Source organism: Rhinopithecus roxellana, chromosome 7 (genome assembly GCF_007565055.1).
Source record: "Rhinopithecus roxellana isolate Shanxi Qingling chromosome 7, ASM756505v1, whole genome shotgun sequence".
Lineage (NCBI taxonomy): Eukaryota > Metazoa > Chordata > Mammalia > Primates > Cercopithecidae > Rhinopithecus > Rhinopithecus roxellana.
Window position 1 is genome coordinate 113,491,074 of NC_044555.1, and position 14,240 is coordinate 113,505,313.

The 14,240-nt window shown below is 40.4% G+C and overlaps 1 pseudogene; it reads left to right on the forward strand.

The window, feature by feature from the left end:
- The first annotated feature begins 493 nt into the window (after window positions 1–493).
- LOC104671852 overlaps window positions 494–14,240 on the forward strand; it is a 28,338-nt pseudogene continuing 14,591 nt past the window's right edge.

A 14,240-nucleotide genomic window follows, 5' to 3' on the forward strand; every position in this document is an offset into this window, starting at 1 on the left:
ACAAGAAGTAAGGTTTTGCATATCTTAGGGACCACACATATAGCCCAATTTCCCATGCCCCTCTGGCTTCTACTCCAAACTACATTCAGGATTGATTGATCACAATACTTTTCTTTTTAAAGCTGATTCTAGTCCCAACCTCTGAATCCTTAATACAGAACTTCACACATCCACTACCAATGAATCCATGCAAGTAAGCAAAATGCTTTCTATGGACACTTTCTCAAAGGCAAAAATATGAGCTTGGGAGTGAAAAGATTTGGGTTCAGCTTCTAGCTCTGGTATTCACTGACTCTATAATCTGTGAAAAATCACTAGCCCATTTTGGACATCAGTTTCCTTACCTGCCAAACATACATTAATAAAAGTCCTTCCCAAAATTGACAGCATATTATGGGATACTACATTGAAAAGTGATATGTAGTTATAGAAGATTGTACATATGTGACATTCCCCACTCTGGAATTTCAACCTACACTTGTAACTACCAGACATGGTGGTGCTTTTAAGAGATCAGTTAGATAAAACATTAAAGCCACTCATGCAGGGGAAATTGACATTGCATGGGGTTGAGAGATCTATGGAAACCACAGAAATGGTGGAGAGTGAGTGAGAAAACCCCTGGTACTTTAAAGGAGGTCACAGCAAAAGCACAGCTTACCAGGAGGAAGTACCTCAGCCATCTTCAATAAGTAGTAAAGTGGGAGCCTGAGGCCCTTCTTCAAGGCCCCAGAAAGTGAGTGCAACATCTTGACATGTGGAAAACAGCACACATGTAAATACAGGCATAGTTCTTACAGTGGTGACGTACTCATGCCTTCAGGAGGTTTTGCCTAACTACCAAACACTAAAAGAACCCTGAACTGAGACTGCAGGATTGCTCGAGGTCAGGAGTTTGAGACCATTCTGGGAAACATAGCAAGACTCCATCTTAAATTTTTTTTTAATTAGCTGGGTGTGGTAATGCACACCTGTAGTCCTAGCTACTCAGGAGGCTGAGGTGGGAGGATCGCGTGAGCCCAGTAGTTCGAGACTGCAGTGAGCTATGATCATACCACTGCACTGCAGCTTGGGGGACTGAGCAAGACCCTGTCTCGAAAATAAGAAAATAAAAAACAACCTGGATTGGTGGTATGAGCTTCTGCTTTCCCTAAATCACAGGTATTACACAATCCCTGTGATGTCAGTTGCAATTCTTGACAGCCAGGTCCCAGACTCAGTGCATTTGAAGTTGAAAGAGCCCTTGTGGATCATCCTGTGATGATTGCTGCCTTGGGAATACTGGTCTATGAGGTGTTAGTAGCATTAAGATGTGTGTCATGGTCATATACTTTAGTTAAAAAACACTAAAGGGTGGTGCTACTGCAGGACTTCTCAGAGCCTTTATAACGTGCTGCCATAGTTTGAATGTGCCCCCACAAAGTTCATGTGTAGAGAAACTGATCGTTAGTGCAGCACTGTTGGGAGGTGGGGCACTGCCCTCATGAATGGATTAATGATGTTATCTTGGGAGTGGGTTTGTTATCACATGAGTGTGCTCATTCTAAAAGGACAATTTTGGTCTTTATTTTGTCCCTTTATCTCACCTTCTTTTGCCTCTCTGCCTTCTAGCATAGAATGAGGAAGCAAGAAGGCTTTTGCTAGATGCCAGCCCCACAGGTTCTCAGGCCCTTGGCTTCATACTAAGAGTTACACCTTCAGCTTTCCTAGTTCTGAGGCTTTTGGACTTGGACTGAGCCATGTTAGCAGTAACCCCTGGCCTCCAGTTTGCAAATGACCTATTGTGGGACTTCCCAGCCTCCAGAACCATGAGCCAATTAAATTCTTGTTCATTATAAATTACCCAGCCTGAAGTATTTTGTTATAGCAGCATAAAACAGACTAAGAGATATGCCAGGGAATAGTGTGACATTCTGAGAAGGGCGTATAGAATGGAGTGATAACAGAACATATTTTACTATTGAACTGTTTGACTGGGTTTTTTTCCTCCCAAACTGGCTTCACATCTTAAAATCTGCATGAAATATATATTTCCAGTAAGTTCATTTTACATCTGTAAGTCTAGGGCCCAGAGAGGGAAAGAAGCTGGTCATTCAACTAGTCAGTAGCAGAGCCAGGACTAAACCTTGTTTTCCCTGATTCCCAGATTAATGTTTTTTCACACACACCAGGCCAACTCACTCTCAGTTTCCTCTGGATGCAAACTATAAACCAAACAAGAAGTATTCTTGATCAGAGAGTAGAAAAATGTCATAGGAAGCTTTCTTAGATGTCATTTCTCTCATAAATAAGGCTGCGATTATTCATGCCATCATTGGCTCATTATTGAACTTTCAGTTTACTCACAAGCTTTGGAATTAGTAATAAGCCATGAAAAATGACACTTGTCAATCAGCGCAATCAAAGCAAATCACTTTTGGATGAGGCTTACCCCAAACAACCAGCATTTTTTTTTTGTTTCTGATTTAAACAAAAGGTCTCTTTAGAGCAAGGGACATTTGTGACTAACTTTCCGTGGACACTAAATTGTGATGGGAGGAACATGAAGATAGCAAGTTTAAACTCTCATTAAAGCAGTAGTTCCAGAAACAGCAGTATCAACACCAGTTAGGAGCTTACGAAAAATTCAAAATCTTCAGCTTCACTCCAGACGTACTGAATCAGAAACTCTGGGGTGAGGTCTAGCAATCTCTCTCTCTCTCTCTCTCTCTCTCTCTCTCTCTCTCTCTCTCTCTCTCTCTCTCTCTCTCTCTCTTTTAACCAAAACTTCTAGGTGATTCTGAATGTACAGTTAACTTTCAGAACCAATACATTAGAGAAAATGAGGCTCTCGAACGAAGAGAAAAAAAGGTGGTCCAATTTCAGGTGGAAAACTGTATTAGTTCATTTTCGCACCACTATAAAGAAATACCTGAGACTGAGTAATTTATAAAGAAAAGAGGTTTAATGGGCTCATGTTTCTGCAGGCTGTACAAGAAGCATAGATGCTTCTGCTTCTGGGGAGGCCTCAGGAAACTTACAATCATGGTGAAAGGTGAAGGAGAAGCAGGTACGTCTCATGTGGCCAGAGCAGGAGCAAGTAGGGGGGAAGTGCTGCACACTTTTAAACAATGAGATCTCACAAGAATTCACGATCATGAGAATAACATCCGAGGGATGGTGTTAAATCATTCATGGCAGCAGTTGCTCCCATGATTCAATCTCCTCCCACCAGGCCTCACCTCCAACAGTTGGGGTTACAATTTGCCATGAGATTTGGGCAGGGACACAGATTCAAACCATATCAAAAACTCAGGCAAAAGACACACCTTGTAACAGCATGAAAGTTTTTTTTGTTGTTTGTTTGTTTTTTCCCCCAATTTGGAGCTTAGGACATAAGTGAAGATTAGGTAACAGGCAAGAAAATCCTATAGAGCCATTCAAGAAAAAGAAAGGGAGCCTGAATAGGCCAAGGCAATCGTAAGCACAAAGACACAGGTGTCACATTGCCTGACTTCAAACTGTACTACAGGGCTACAGTAGTTAAAACTGCATGGTACTGTTACAAAAACAGGCACATAGACCAATAGAGCAAAATAGAGAGCCCAGAGTAACAAGACTGCTCACATAGGGCCATCTGACCTTTGATGAAGCAGGCAAAAACAAGCAATGGAGAAAAGACTCCTTATTCAACAAATGGTGCTCGGATAACTGGCTAGTCATATGCAGAAGATGAAGTTAGACACCTTCCTTACACCATATACAAAAATCAACTCAAGATGGATAAAAGACTTAATGTAAAACCCTAAACCCTGGAAAACAACCTAAGCAATACCATTCTGGACATAGGAACGAGCAAATATTTCATAATGAAGATGCCAAAAGCAATTGCAACAAAATCAAAAATTGACAAATGGGATTTGATTAAACTTAAGAGCTTTTGCCTAGCAAAAGAAACTATCAACAGAGTAAACAGACAACCTACAGAATGCGAAAAAATATTTGCAAACTATGCATCTGACAAAGGTCTAGTATCCAGCATCTGTAAGGAATTGGAACAAATTTACAAGAGAAAAACAACTCCATTAAAAAGTGGACAAAGGACATGAACAGACACCCTTTAAAAGAAGACATACATGTGGACAACAAGCGTATAAAGAAAAGCTCAATATCACTGATCATTAGAGAAATGCAAATCAAAACCACAATGAGATACCATCTCACACCACCAGTCAGAATGTCTATTATTATAAAATTAAAAAATAAGAAGGTTGGGTGTGGTGACTCATGCCTGTAATCCCAGCACTTTGGGAGGCAGAGGCGGGCGGATCACCTGAGGTCAAGAGTTCGAGACAAGCCTGGCCAACATGGCGAAACCCCGCCTCTACTAAAAATACAAAAATTAGCCGGGCATGGTGTTGCATGCCTGTAATCCCAGCTACTAGGGAGGCTGAGGCAGGAGAATTGTTTGAACCCAGGAGGCAGAGGTTGCAGCGAGCCAAGATCATGCCATTGTACTCCAGCCTGGGTAACAAGAGCAAAAACTCCAATAAAAAAAAAAAAAAAAGATACTGATTATGTTGCAGAGAAAAGGAACACACATACATTGTTTGTGGGAGTGTAAATTAGTTCCACCATTGTGGAAAGCAATATGGCAATTCCACAAAAAGTTAAAAGCAGAGATACCATTAGACCCAGCAATCCCATTACTGGATATATACCCAGAAGAATATGAATCATTCTACCATAAAGACACATACATGCAAATGTTTATTGCAGCACTATCCACAATACCAAAGTCATGGAATCAACCTGAATACCCATGTGTGACAGACTGGATGAAGTATGGTACATATATACCATAGAATACTATGCAGCCATAAAGAAGAATGAGATCATGTCTTTTGTGGGAACATGTATGGAACTGGAGACTATTATCCTTAGCAAATTAATGCAGGAAAAGAAAACCAAATACCCACATGTTCTCACTTATAACTGGGAGCTAAATGATGAGAACTCATGAACACAAAGAAAGGAAAAATAAACACTGGGGTCTACTTGAGGGTGGATGGTAGGAGGAGGGAAAGGAGTAGAAAGAAAAAATAACTGGGTACTAGGTTTAATACCTGGGTCACAAAATAATCTCTACAGCAAACCCCCATTACATGAGTTTACCTATATTACAAACTTTCACATGTACCTCCCAAAACTAAAATAAATGTTAAAAATAATATGTGCTCAATAAACGGGAAAGTGAATGATTATGATGAAAAAAAATTTGAGCACAAATAAAAGGGAAAGGTGCTTTACAACAGATTACCTTTCAAATCCTTTCCAAAAAGTAAATAAATAAAGAGAGAGAAGAAAAAGGAAGGAATGAGAAAGGACTAAACGTAGAAAAGATGAACAACCATGAGAAGGAAAATGAAAAAAAAAAAAAAAAAAAGTCCGTTGGGCCATTTAGAAGATCCCTTAAGACTGGAAGAGTGTACGTTCTAATTTTTTCTTGCTTGTTTTGGTTTTGTTTTGTAATTACCTGTTTCCACACTTTGTGTCTGTGGTTCCTAGAACACAGGGGGATCTAGGGAGATCATGGCAGATCTGTGGTGGGAAGGCAGGGGGTTGAGACCTGTCCCAGTTCAGATCTACCATTTACCACTGGTATAATCCTGGGAAAGTCACTTAATCACTCTGTACCTGTTTCCTATTCTAAAAAATGGGCATGCTCATCTCTGTTCACTTTGAATGTTAATCCTAGGGCTAGAAAGAAGTTTTGAAATAATCCAGTTCAGTCTCTCAATTTGTTAAGTCTGAAGTGTGAGCCCAGACAGGTGGTCTCCATTTGAGTTTTCTCTAAGGTTGTGGGGCTTGTTAGTGGCCATTGCCAGAGTAAAAGCCAGATCTGCTGACTCCCAGGCCAGCGCTTTCTCTCTATGTAGGCACCCTCTTCCTATATTCACTACCTTTCCTGCTGGGGCAAGGATGTGAGGCTATTGTGCAATGTGTATGTATGGGTGTAGTGGGGTGGTGTGAAGGGAAGAATGTGTTTAAGCACTGTAAGTGGGAATTGGAGGAGGGTGCACTGCTACCCTGTCTGTCTTTTCTCTTGACTTTGGATGCAAATTGTTAGTGCTACAAAGCCTGAGTAATAGAGAGTCAAGGAGCAAAGCATAAACTTCCAAGGCCTTTGCTTTATATCCAACTTCTGTAGTTGTCCACTGTGCATTAATTGCAGTATATACAAGGATAATCAGTTGAGACAGCCCCATCTACTCTCTGCTATGAAGCCTGGAGATGCCTGCCTACTAGAGAAAACCAAAGCCAAGAAAATCAAAGGCCCAGTGGCCAGGAATGGTGGCTCACACCTGTAATCCCAGCACTCTGGGAGGCCAAGGCAAGCAGATCATCTGAGGTCAGGAGTTCAAGGCCAAACTGGCTAACATGGTGAAACCCTGTCTCTACTAAAAAATACAAAAATTGGCTGGGTGTGGTCTTGCATGCCTATAGTCCCAGGTACTCATGAGGCTGAGGCAGGAAAGTTGTTTGAACCCGGGAGGTGGAGGTTGGAGTGAGCCAAGATCGTGCCACTGCACTCCAGCCTGGGCAACAGAGTGAGACTCTGTCTCAAACAAAACAAAACAAAAAAATGGTGTAAGGCAAGGATGTCTTCTCTCACCACTCCTATTTAACATAGTATTGGATCTTCTGGCCAGGGCAATCAGGCAAGAGAAAGAAATAAAGCGCATTCAAATAGGAAGAGAGGAAGTAAAATTATCTCTTTTTGCAGACGACATGATTGTGTATTTAGAAAACCCCGTCATCTCAGCCCAAAAACTCCTTAAGCTGATAAGCAACTTCAGCAAAGTCTCAGGATATAAAATCAATGTGCAAAAATCACAAGCATTCCTATACACCAATAACAGACAAACAGAGAGCCAAATCATGAGTGAACTCCCATTCACAATTGCTGCAAAGAGAATCAAATACCCAGGAATCCAACTTACAAGGGATGTGAAGGACCTCTTCAAGGAGAACTACAAACCACAGCTCAAGGAAATAAGAAAGGACACAAACAAATGGAAAAACATTCCATCCTCATGGATAAGAAGAATCAATATTGTGAAAATTGTGAAATATTGTGAAAATGGCCATACTGCCCAAAGTAATTTACAGATTCAATGCTGTTCCCATCAGGCTACCATTGACTTTCTTCACAGAATTAGAAAAAACTACTTGAAATTTCATATGGAACCAAAAAAGAGCCTGTATAGCCAAGACAATTCTAAGTAAAAAGAACAAAGCTGGAAGCATCACGCTACCTGACTTTAAACTATACTACAAGTCTACAGTAACCAAAACAACATGGTACTGGTACAAAACAGATATATAGATCAATGCAACAGAACAGAGACCTCAGAAATAACACCACACATCTACAACCATCTGATCTCTGACAAACCTGACAAAAAGAAGCAATGAGAAAAGGATTCCCTATTTATTAAATGGTGTTGGGAAAACTGGCTAGCCATATGGAGAAAACTGAAACTGGACCCCTTCCTTATACCTTATACAAAAATTAACTCAAGATGGATTAAATATTTAAATGTAACACCTAAAGCCATAAAGACCCTAGAAGAAAACCTAGGCAATACCATTCAGGACATAGGCATGGGCAAGGACTTCATGACTAAAACACCAAAAGCAATGGCAACAAAAGCCAAGATTGACTAATGGGATCTAATTAAACTAAAGAGCTTCTGCACAGCAAAAGAAACTATCATCAGAGTGAACAGGCAACATATAGAATGGGAGAAAATTTTTGCTATCTATCCATCTGACAAAGCGCTGATATCCAGAATCTACAAGGAGTTTAAACAAATTTACAAGAAAAAAACAACCCCATCAAAAAGTGGGCAAAGGATATGAACAGACACTTTTCAAAAAAAATACATTTATGTAGCCAAGAAACATATGAAAAAAAAGCTCATCATCACTGGTCATTAGAGAAATGCAAATCAAAACCACAATGAGATACCATCTCATGCCAGTTAGAATTATGATCATTAAAAGGTCAGGAAACAACAGATGCTGGAGAGGATGTGGAGAAACAGGAACACTTTTACACTGTTGGTGGGAGTGTAAATTAGTTCAACCATTGTGGAAGACAGTGTGGTGATTCCTCAAGGATCTAGAACTAGAAAAATACCATTTGACCCAGAAATCCCATTACTAGGTATATACCCAAAGAATTATAAATCATTCTACTATAAAGACACATGTACACGTATGTTTATTGTGGCACCATTCACAATAGCAAAGACTTGGAACCAATCCAAATGCCCATCAATGATAGACTGGATAAAGAAAATGTGGCACATATGTACCATGGAATGCTATGCAGCCATAGAAAAGGATGAGTTCATGTCCTTTGCAGGGACATGGATGAAGCTGGAAACCATCATTCTCAGCAAACTATCATAGGAACAGGAAACCAAACACTGCATGTTCTCACTCATAAGTGGGAGTTGAACAATGAGAACATATGGACACAGGGAGGGGAACATCACACAACAGGGCCTGTCAGGGGGTGGGGGTCAATGGGAGGAATAGCATTAGGAGAAATACCTAATGTAGATGACAGGTTGATGGGTACAGCAAACCACCACGGCACATGTATACCTATGTAACACACCGGCACGTTCTGCACATGTATTCCAGAACTTAAAGTATAATAATAATAATAACAAACCAGTTTTCAACAAAAAAAAGTAAAAAGAAAATCAAAAGCTCTGCCACCTTCCTCAGTTGTGGCACCATCCTCTTAGGGAATTAATACATAATATTAAATATTGATTGCTAACACTTACTGAAACATTACTTTGTGTCAAGCACTGTTCTAAGTATCCCATGGGTACTGGTTTACCACGTGTTAATATATGCAGCATGAAAAGGAGGTGTAGATTCTATGATTTGGAGAAACATGGAATTATGTAACAATAATAGGGTTGCTTTACTGCAGGACTTGCCAGAGCCTTTAGTCATATGCCTCGGTGCATTGTGACTCTCTAAGAAGGATATTTAGTGTGCAGTGACTCCCAAACTTATTTTCCATTGAACTGTTTCTGTCATTTTGTGTTATTTTCCCCAAACCCAGCCACACCTACAAAAATCTCATGGAATATAAATTCTTATTTAAGCCCCAAACAACTCTTTGAGGTAGGAAAAATTGTTACTCTTACTTTACAGATGGGAAAACTGTGGCTTAGAAATGTTAAATGACTTGCCCAAATTCACACAGTAAGAGGTAGAGCCATGATTGCAGCATAGCAGACTGGCCCCAGACTAGCTCCTGACCACTATGCCTATTGCTGCTCTGATCATAGTAATAGCTACATTTTTTACAGCATTTACTATGTGGCAGGTACCACGTTGAGTATTACACATACATGATCTTATTCACCCTCTTAACAACACTAGGAGATGTGTGTGTATTACTATTATCCCACTGAATATGAAGTCACTGATGCTAGAGAGGGTAAGTAGCCTGGTCACATTGCCTGACTGATAGTAGAATCAAGATTTGAACATCGCACTTATTCCAAAATTGACCACGTAGTTGGAAGTAAAGCACTCCTCAGCAAATGTAAAAGAACAGAAATTATAACAAACTGTCTCTCAGACCACAGTGCAATTAAACTAGAACTCAGGACTAAGAAACTCAATCAAAACCGCTCAACTACATGGAAACTGAACAACCTGCTCTTGAATGGCTACTGGGTAAATAACGAAATGAAGGCAGAAATAAAGATGTTCTTTGAAACCAATGAGAACAAAGATACAACATACCAGAATCTCTGGGACATATTTAAAGCAGTGTGTAGAGGGAAATTTATAGCACTAAATGCCCACAAGAGAAAGCAGGAAAGATCTAAAATTGACAAACTAACATCACAATTAAAAGAACTAGAGAAGCAAGAACAAACACATTCAAAAGCTAGCAGAAGGCAAGAAATAACTAAGATCAGAGCAGAACTGAAGGAGATAGAGACACAAAAAACCCTCCAAAAAATCAATGAATCCAGGAGCTGTTTTTTTGAAAAGATCAACAAAATTGATAGACTGCTAGCAAGACTAATAAAGACAGAAGAATCAAATAGTTGCAATGAAAAATGATAAAGGGGATATCACCACCGACCCCATAAAATACAAACTACCATCAGAGAATATTATAAATACCTCTATGCAAATAAACTAGAAAACCTAGAAGAAATGGATAATTTCCTGGACACTTACACTCTCCCAAGACTAAACCAGGAAGAAGTTGAACCCCTGAATAGACCAATAGCAGGCTCTGAAATTGAGGCAATTAATAGCCTACCAACCAAAAAAAGTCCAGGACCAGACGGATTCACAGCCGAATTCCACCAGAGGTACAAGGAGGAGCTGGTACTATTCCTTCTGAAACTATTCCAATCAATAGAAAAAGAGGGAATCTGCCCTAACTCATTTTATGAGGCCAACATCATCCTGATACCAAAGCCTGACAGAGATACAACCAAAAAAGAGAATTTTAGACCAATATCCCTGATGAACATCAATGCAAAAATCCTCAACAAAATACTGGCAAACCGAATCCAGCAGCACATCAAAAAGCTTATCCACCATGATCAAGTCGGCTTCATCTCTGGGATGCAAGGCTGTTTCAACATACGCAAATCAATAAACGTAATCCAGCATAGTAACAGAACCAAAGACAAAAACCACATGATTATCTCAATAGATGCAGAAAAGCCTTCGACAAAATTCAACAGCCCTTCATGTTAAAAACTCTCAATAAGTTTGGTATTGATGGAACGTATCTCAAAATAATAAGAGCTATTTATGACAAACCCACAGCCAATATCATACCGAATAGGCAAAAACCGGAAGCATTCCCTTTGAAAACTGGCACAAGACAGGAATGCCCTCTCTCACCACTCCTATTCAACATAGTGTTGGAAGTTCTGGCTAGGGCAATCAGGCAAGAGAAAGAAATCAAGGGTATTCAGTTAGGAAAAGAAGAAGTCAAATTGTCCCTGTTTGCAGATGACATGATTGTAATTTAGAAAACCCCATCGTCTCAGCCCAAAAACTCCTTAAGCTGATAAGCAACTTCAGCAAAGTCTCAGGATACAAAATCAATGTGCAAAAATCACAAGCATTCTTATACACCAGTAACAAACACAGAACCAAATCATGAGTGAACTCCCATTCACAATAGCTTCAAAGAGAATAAAATACCTAGGAATCCAACTTACAAGGGATGTCAAGGACCTCTTCAAGGAGAACTACAAACCACTGCTCAGTGAAATAAAAGAGGACACAAACAAATGGAAGAACATTCCATGCTCATGGATAGGAAGAATCAATATTGTGAAAATGGCCATACTGCCCAAGGTAATTTAGAGATTCAATGCCATCCCCATTAAGCTACGAAAGACTTTCTTCACAGAATTGGAAAACACTGCTTTAAAGTTCATGTGGAACCAAAAAAGACCCCACATTGCCAAGACAAACCTAAGCCAAAAGAACAAAGCTGGAGGCATCACGCTACCTGACTTCAAACTATACTACAAGGCTACAGTAACCAAAACAGCGTGGTACTGGTACCAAAACAGAGATATAGACCAATGGAACAGAACAGAGCCCTCAGAAATAATACCACACATCTACAACCATCTGATCTTTGGCAAACCTGACAAAAACAAGAAATGGGGAAAGGATTCCCTATTTAATACATGGTGCTGGGAAAATTGGCTAGCCATAAGTAGTAAGCTGAAACTAGATCCTTTCCTTACTCCTTATACGAAAATTAATTCAAGATGGATTAGAGACTTAAATGTTAGACCTAATACCATAAAAACCCTAGAAGAAAACCTAGGTAATACCATTCAGGACATAGGCATGGGCAAGGACTTCATGTCTAAAACACCAAAAGCAATGGCAACAAAAGCCAAAATTGACAAATGGGATCTAATTAAACTAGAGAGCTTCTGCACAGCAAAAGAAACTACCATCAGAGTGAACAGGCAACCTACAGAATGGGAGAAAATTTTTGCAATCTACTCATCTGACAAAGGGCTGATATCCAGAATCTACAAGGAGTTTAAACAAATTTACAAGAAAAAAACAACCCCATCAAAAAGTGGGCAAAGGATATGAATAGACACTTCTCAAAAGAAGACATTCATACAGCCAACAGACACGTGAAAAAATGCTCATCATCACTCGCCATCAGTGAAATGTAAATGAAAACCACAATGAGATACCATCTCACACCAGTTAGAATGGCAATCATTAAAAAAAAATCAGGAAACAACAGGTGCTGGAGAGGATGTGGAGAAATAGGAACACTTTTACACTGTTGATGGGACTGTAAACTAGTTCAACCATTGTGGAAAACAGTGTGGCGATTCCTCAAGGATGTAGAACTAGAAATACCATTTGACCCAGCCATCCCATTACTGGGGATCTACCCAAAGGATTATAAGTCATGCTGCTATAAAGACACATGCACACGTATGTTTATTGTGGCACTATTCACAATAGCAAAGACTTGGAATCAACCCAAATGTCCATCAGTGACAGACTGGACTAAGAAAATGTGGCACATATAAACCATGGAATACTATGCAGCCATAAAAAAACGATGAGCTCGTGTCCTTTGTAGAGACATGATGCAGCTGGAAACCATCATTCTCAGCAAACTATCGCAAGAACAGAAAACCAAATCCCGCATGTCCTCACTCATAGGTGTGAATTGAGCAATGAGATCACTTGGACACAGGAAGGGGAGCATCACACACCGGGTCCTATTGTGGGGGGGGGAGTAGGGGGGAGGGATAGCATTAGGAGATATACCTAATGTAAATGATGAGTTAATGGGTGCAGCACACCAACATGGCACATGTATACATATGTAACAAACCTGCACGTTATGCACATGTACTCTAGAACGTAAAGTATAATAAATATACATACATATATAAGTAAATAAATGAATAAATAAATGAAACAGAAAAAAAAAAGATTTGAATCCAGTTATCTCTGTCTCCAAAGCCCATGCTCTTAACTATGTGCTGCTATCTAAATTCTTCATGTACTTAGATACTTTGATGACCCCCAGCAACTAGTATTTCTTGTGTTGATGGATCACATTGTACTTTAGTTTTTCTAAGTAGTTCAGGCGGTGGAGTCAGGTAATTCCACAGAGGCAGCTAGGAAGTGCCCACGGGAAAGCCAAACTGGATTCTTGTCGTCTGTCATGCTGTGTGAGTGCCCCACAGGAGCTATTTGTCACCTCTATCAAGGAGGAGTTTGCCACCTGTGTCTTAGTCAGCTTAGGTTGCTCCAGTAAAGTGCCATAGACTGCATGGCTAATAAACAACAGAAATTTGTTTCTCACAGTTGCAGAGGCTGGAAGTCTGAGATCATGGTGCCAGCATGGTTGGGTTTGTGTGAGGGCCCTCTTCTGGGTTACAGATTGCTAACTTCTTGCTGTGTCCTTACATGGTGAAAAAGAGGACCAGAGAGCTCTCTGGGTTTCTCTTATAACGGCACTAATCCCATTCACAAGGGCTCCACCCTTATTACCTAATCACCTTCCAAAGGCTCCATCTCCAAATACCTTCACATAGAGGGTCAGGATTTCAACAAATGAATTTCGGGGAGACACATTCAATTTATGTATCAGAAATTTTTTTAAAACTCCATATTTTCCTGATTCCTCAACGTCCCCACAAACCAGCTGTGAGCACCCCACCCAGGTGACCATATATATACTTGTGTGATAAGGCTGGGCCCTGCCACAAGTTCCCCTTCTCTTCCTCCCCCAACTGGGACCTAGAGACATTCAGATGCACCAGTAAAATCTCCTCATGCCTTTTACTTACTCTGACTCCCCATAAATGCGCTTGACCACAGGTCCCTGCTTTCTCAGCTCCCCACCTTCTTGGTTAAGCCTGCTCCCTGGAAGCTCCTCCCATATGGTCCTGTGTGGTATGCCATGCCTTCTGTCTCTAGGGCCTGTGAGTATAATGAATCCTTTCATTTCATGTCCTTTCCCAGTATAATTTCCATGACTGTGTTTGGAGTGATCCTTAAAGACCCCACAAGGTGGACTTACTCCCCTTTACAACATGATCCATAACCAGCTGCTCTGCCTCAGAGACCCAGCTGTCAAATAGAGGCCTTCCCCTGGGATGAGGACAGTTTGTGGGCCT